Source organism: Polypterus senegalus, chromosome 1, assembly GCF_016835505.1.
Source record: "Polypterus senegalus isolate Bchr_013 chromosome 1, ASM1683550v1, whole genome shotgun sequence".
Lineage (NCBI taxonomy): Eukaryota > Metazoa > Chordata > Cladistia > Polypteriformes > Polypteridae > Polypterus > Polypterus senegalus.
This window is the reverse complement of record NC_053154.1, coordinates 297,131,128-297,137,127: the sequence shown is the minus strand read 5'-3', so window position 1 is coordinate 297,137,127 and position 6,000 is coordinate 297,131,128.

Below are 6,000 nucleotides of genomic sequence, written 5' to 3'. Positions count from 1 at the left end.
AGCCACGCAGTAGCAATGTAGGACGGGTTCTTTCCATTTTTTGAAGTTGCACTCCATCAAGAAGACAGAAATGCCTTGTAAAAAGTAATAAATCTTTCATAATTTTTATTATTACTATTTCACAGGGTCTCATGTGTTTGCCAACTTTGGGAAAGCTCATTTTAAGGTTTGTTTTGATTTGCTACTGCTCCACATGGCTAATTATGCATGGATTCTGCCATGTTTCAGCAGGTATGTCTTCCCTGGCTGGGGTTCAAAGTGTCCTTTCTTTTTGGTTTTTCATTACTTAATGCAATTTATTCGTATTAATGTTTATTATGCACATCTTTCTAATTGTACGTTGGAAAAGGGGAAGGGCTTTTGCTATATCCATTGTGCTTTGCGGGTGGTCCCACCTGCCTATCACCACCAGAAACAGCTTTCCACTATATTTAAGGGAGGAGCTCCCCATGATTCCTCACGGTTCATTGAATGCACTAGGGAGAGTCGAGTTATTGTGAGTATCTGTGTTTCGCTATTGCATGTTGAATTTCTGGATTTTGATCCTGTGCTTTGTTTCTCGACAGTGATTTTTGGATTCAGTATTGAGATTGTGTTACTGATTTTTTGAACTTCTTATCTGCCTTGACTACAATTTGTAGATGCTGCATTGGGTCTTGGTTTTCTGTGTTTACCCATACCTTTCATGTAAAATTCTTTGTGCTCATAGGAGCTTTGTGCCTGTACAGGTTTTGTAAAAATAAACCTTTTATTTTTTATCAAGCTTTGTCTTGGCCCTTTGGGTTTCTACACGGGGTATTTTGATGGTGTTTTCTCCTTCTAGTGTGAAGTGTATTTAGCCGTGGTGCTTTCGGGACTCAAGCAGTTCACAACAAATTCTGCCAGAATAAAAATTAGTCACACGGCACTGTGGTGAGTGACTGACCACATGAGTATCAGTTTTATATACTTGACATTTGTGCTTGATTTGCACCAGGACCTTGCTTAAGCTACGGCAGTAAATGTATGCATGCGCCAAGCAAATCAGACAACGCAGTAAAGTATGAGGTGGAGTACACTTACAGTACACAGGCATGATCGAGTAGTGACTTCCCCATCTAGTAACGTATCATAGCTCTCTAATGTTGTGCTGGCCTTGCAAAGCATCATGGGGCTGTGGAAGAGCGGGTTTGTGGCTCAGCAATAGGTGGCTGATGTTAAATAAATAATATTGCCCCAAGAAGGTGCAGGTGCCATTAGGGTGTGAGTGTGTGTGAGTGCTTTTCAATACCAGGTTAATTGAGCAGCTGGCTCGCTGCCTTGCAAGGGCAGACAGATCAGCCAATGGTGCCATGGAGGGAATGGCTCATTGCACTTGCAGCCAATTAAACAGGCAGTATAAAGGGGCAGAGGGAGGAAAAGGAAAATGAAAGGAAATTGAAGGAGGCAGAGGTTAACAGATGGGAGAGAAGGCAGAGGGCTAAGAGAGCTGGTGTGTGCGAATGAACGAGTGAAGGCACGCAGCCAGAAGGAGAGTTCCTTGGGGAGCATGTGGCCAACGCTTCAGGGCTGGAGAAGGTTACTCCAGTTGAGCGATTACAGAGCTGGAGAAACCTGTTGGTGTGACTGTCTGTGTAACCCTGGGAAGGAACCAGGAGTCTATGAAGTTTGGAATGGGAGCCCTGCCGGGGCCACAGATGGGTGCAGGGACCCGAGCCTTGGCTAGAATTAAGTCTGGATAGGGAGCCTTGCTGGGAGCCATGGGACAGGAGGGACCTGGACCTGTAGTGGATGGATGGCTGTGACCCTCAGATGGGCGTCTCCCCTGCTGTGAGGCCTCGTCAGAGGTGAGCAGAGGAGACATCTGTTTTTAAAGAGCGGCACGGGGACAGTGTTAAAAAGGATATTTTCCTGCTTGGCAGTTTTAACCTTTTTGTAATGGAATATTTATTTGACTGTGTTTTTAACCTCCACTTGCACAAAGATGATTTTAAAGATTATTTATTTTTGAGCAGTGCACTTTTGAACACTGATCGTTTGGATTGTTTTAATAAAAGCACTGACACACTTTTGTACACACATACCCCTTGCTATGTGTATGTGTCCTCATTTGCCCGGCTCATCTCAGTAACATTCTCAACGGTGGTGGGTTCAAGAGGCTCCTGGAAGTTACACGGGCACTGGCAAAAAAGTTCACCTAAGCTGATATGGCAAACAACCCATCAAATTCAGTGTGAAAAACGTTTTGCTGGATTTCACTGATCAACCCTACCAGAGACATGCAGGTTGGGGTGATTACAACTCTACATTTGCATGCTATTAGTGAAGTGCATGTACTCCAGAATATACAAGTGTATCTTAGTGGTGCAGACTCTGGACTGAGAAGGTTTGAAGATGCACAGATGGACGGATGAAGAAATGCAGCTGTCGCACAGCTGGGGAATTTTCTTTCAAAGAACAGCTGAGATCACCACTGCCATAGTTATAACGGACATCATTTATTCAATGGATCCGAGCGAGCATGGCATATGACCAGCTCAGCTCACAATAGCAAATACTAACAAATATGGAAGTATTTGGAGAATTAAATGCTTAGATAATTTGTATAACACAGTTGTATAACCATTTTATTGTTTAAAAGTCAATGGTAAAATATGTTATTACTGAATAGGCACTACAGGTGCAGAAAGAGTTAAATGTCATACAATCTTACTATTTCTGTCTTGGATAATGCGGGTGAGAAATTTTTAGTTAAAGACAATAAATAGAACATTCCCCTTACGGGCAGGTACAGGAGTGAAGTGTGTGACTGTGCCAGCAAAAAGAACTCAATGGTGGGCAAAGACCTGGGGTCCTTTTTGTACAATCACAGCTTTGGGGTCCTTCATTTCACACTTGAGGTCTGGGTTCAACTTTTGTACAGTTATACATGAGAATTAGTGTCCTCTTTTCACACTATAAAAAAAGCAGACCAAAACAACACAGCTGGGTAGGAGGGCAGAGGCCATCCTGGTTATTGAAAGTTATCAAAATGTTTGAGAGAAAACAAACGTCAGAGTCAAATGCGATGGCAGCCATTAGAAGGCTGACACAATGCTGCTATCAGAGGTCCAGCCCAGAAGAGACAGACTCTTCTGTCAGAGTTGGACTTGGGGTTATTGTTCTTCCACCAGGTTGGGATCTTCCACGTTGAAAGAAGAAGAGAGGAGACCAGCGAGTTAGAAGCAGCTGATATACCCGATCCTTGCCGCCTGCATGATTTGCACCATTCATGAGTGCCATGTTCATTCTCATTTTGTGCTAGTGCTTGCTCTGTACTGTGCACACAGAAATATTTTACAGAATATAAACTATTTGACAACTGTTTTTTGCCAGTGTAAACATAATTCTTAACAATTAAGAATCTTAGTCACACAGATCAAAAAATATTAATATATTAGAAGTTTGACATAAAGATGACACAAGGTTAAGTTCAATTTAATCCTTGCTCTTTAAACAGGGGTGGAATTGTCATCATATTAAAAATTCTTTTAAGATGTAAAATTAAGAGTAATAACCTTCCATTCATTATCCAACCCGCTATATCCTAACTACAGGGTCACGGGGGTCTGCTGGAGTCGATCTCAGCCAGCACAGGGGGCAAGGCAGGAATAAACCCCGGGCAGGGCACCAGCCCATCGCAGGACACAAACACCCACACACACCAAGCACACACTAGGGACAATTTAGAATCGCCTATGCACCTAACCTGCGTGTCTTTGGACTGTGGGAGGAATCCAGAGTACAGGAGAACATGCAAACTCCACACAGGGAGGACCCGGGAAGTGAACCAGATCTCCTTACTGCGAGGCAGCAGCGCTACCACTGTGCCACCCAAGTTATAACCTTTCAAAGTAAAAGTTGAAATTTCCCTTTGCTAATAAAGGCAAACATGACTTCAATACAATTCTTGTAATGTTGTAAAATAACAGGAAATATCCAGCTGCAGCCTGTTATACTGACACATATTTATATTCTTGTGTGAAAACAGTACAAAAACAGGCAGGCATAGTTGTGACTTGTGCTCTTTATTATTTTTATTTGTTTTTCTCCCTGCTATTTTTGGTAAATAATGATTTTTGGGACCACTAAATCCAGTTCTGACATTGTATTCGATTTAGATTTTAGAGGTCCAAAAAAATGTAGCATCTTCCTGCAATGCCATTTAGGTTTAACTGGGCATGGCCATTCATGTATGAGTTTGTTGTGATGGTTGCTAGGGTGTTGCTATGGGTGAGGTTCGAAGTCATCTTTCCTGTGATGTTTGGGGTCAAAGGGTGGTGGTTGAGACTTCCAGATTATCTAAATTTACAGATAATTCCTAAAAAGAAAATAAAAATATCTTAGAGTGTGTTTATGTGTCCTAAAAGTTTTCTGACTAATTAATGTTCACTTCAACTTTAATTTAGGATGTTGTTATGGCTTTGATACTTGGTTATAGATAGATAGATAGATAGATAGATAGATAGATAGATAGATAGATAGATAGATAGATAGATAGATAGATAGATAGATAGATAAGGCACTATATGATAGATAGATAGATAGATAGATAGATAGATAGATAGATAGATAGATAGATAGATAGATAAGGCACTATATGATAGATAGATAGATAGATAGATAGATAGATAGATAGATAGATAGATAGATAGATAGATAGATAGATAGGGCACTATATAATAGATAGATAGATAGATAGATAGATAGATAGATAGATAGATAGATAGATAGATAAGGCACTATATGATAGATAGATAGATAGATAGATAGATAGATAGATAGATAGATAGATAGATAGATAGATAGATAGATAGATAGATAGATAGATAGATAGATAGATAGGGCACTATATAATAGATAGATAGATAGATAGATAGATAGATAGATAGATAGATAGATAGATAGATAGATAGATAGATAGATAGATAGATAGGGCACTATATAATAGATAGATAGATAGATAGATAGATAGATAGATAGATAGATAGATAAGGCACTATATGATAGATAGATAGATAGATAGATAGATAATTAATTTTTAAAAGTACTTTATTGAACCAAAAATAACAAATGTCAATATATATTAAAGTACACATACAACAACACGTATTATAAATAACCAATACAAAGAAATGAAAAGTAACAAAACCCGATTATTAACCCCGTGTAACCCCACACTCAGTTAGCATATAAATATTTTAGATTTTCTCAGCTCCCCCAAGTTCCCTCCTCATTTATGTTCATAGAAAATACAACTAAGGCCCAGTCAGCCCCAATTCCCAGTAGTGTTCACAAAGTATCTCTTGCTATAAATAACTTCAATTTTTACAATTTTCCAACGAGTTATAAATTGATTTTTAGTTCACCCTCCTCAACAGCACACAGTACCCCTTTCGTACACCACACATTCTCAAAAATATGAATTTTGTGCATCAGTTTATAGTATGTAAATTCCAGTTTGATTCTCGAGTGAATATTCAGCTTAAACAGTAAGTGGATGTCCACAGTTCCCTTCCCACATTGTTTATTTTTCCTACTTTTTAAAATTGCTAGTTTTCCTTCACCCAGCAAAAAGTTCATTAACTGTGTCCTGTGCCTGTTGTTCTTATTATACGCAGCCCCATAGATAAACATCACAATATTAAAATCTGATCTTAGCTTTTACACAAATCAGTTAAAACCTTAAAAACTCTTAATCTTACACATGTTGCAAACAGATGAAAAACGGTTTCCCTTTGCCCACAAAAATCACATTTGTCATCCTCTTTAAGTCTGATTCTTTTTAAGAAGGAGTTTGTGGCTATGATGCCGTGCCCAATCCTCCATTGTAGGTCGGATGTCCTTTTGTTGCTCGGAGGCTTGTACAGCTCCTCCAAGCCGGCACCCTCCCATCTACTACCCCTAAATGTCCTCTCCATTGTGAATCAACAATAGTCTTCAGGAAAGAAAATGAATGACTTTCATAGAATATTGATAAAG